Genomic DNA, 719 nt, shown 5'->3' with positions numbered 1-719 from the left:
CAAATTGACTTGTTGAGTCAATATCTTGTTCTGAGCCAATATGGCATTCAGAGTGTCAATCTCAAGAACTCCTTTCTTCTGACTAGTCCCATTGTTCACAGGATTCCTTTCAGAAGTGTACATGAATTGGTTATTTGCAACCATTTCAATCAATTCTTGAGCTTCTGCAGGCGTCTTCTTCAGATGAAGAGATCCTCCAGCAGAGCTATCCAAGGACATCTTAGATAGTTCAGAGAGACCATCATAGAAAATACCTATGATGCTCCATTCAGAAAGCATGTCTGAAGGACATCTTCTGATTAATTGTTTGTATCTTTCCCAAGCTTCATAGAGGGATTCTCCATCCTTCTGTCTGAAGGTTTGGACTTCCACTCTAAGCTTACTCCATCTTTGTGGTGGAAAGAACTTTGCCAAGAAGGCATTGACTAGCTTTTCCCAAGAGTCCAGGCTTTCTTTAGGTTGAGAATCCAACCATATTCTAGCTCTGTCTCTTACAGCAAAAGGGAATAGCATCAGTCTGTAGACCTCAGGGTTAACCCCATTAGTCTTGACTGTGTCACAGATTTGCAAGAATTCAGCTAAGAACTGATGAGGATCTTCCATTGGAAGTCCATGGAACTTGCAATTCTGTTGCATTAGAGAAACTAATTGAGGCTTAAGCTCAAAGTTGTTTGCTCCAATGGCAGGGATAGAGATGCTTCTCCCATAAAAATCAGGAG

The 719-nt window shown here is 41.2% G+C and overlaps 1 non-coding gene across 1 annotated transcript; it reads left to right on the top strand.

The window, feature by feature from the left end:
• The first annotated feature begins 273 nt into the window (after positions 1–273).
• Positions 274–381, top strand: LOC130978026 (small nucleolar RNA R71). The gene has a single exon (XR_009085690.1). It is a non-coding gene; the product is annotated as a small nucleolar RNA R71 (small nucleolar RNA).
• The last annotated feature ends 338 nt before the right edge of the window (positions 382–719 follow it).

This window comes from Arachis stenosperma, chromosome 4, assembly GCF_014773155.1.
Source record: "Arachis stenosperma cultivar V10309 chromosome 4, arast.V10309.gnm1.PFL2, whole genome shotgun sequence".
NCBI lineage: Eukaryota > Viridiplantae > Streptophyta > Magnoliopsida > Fabales > Fabaceae > Arachis > Arachis stenosperma.
This window is presented reverse-complemented; position numbering and strand designations above follow the sequence as displayed.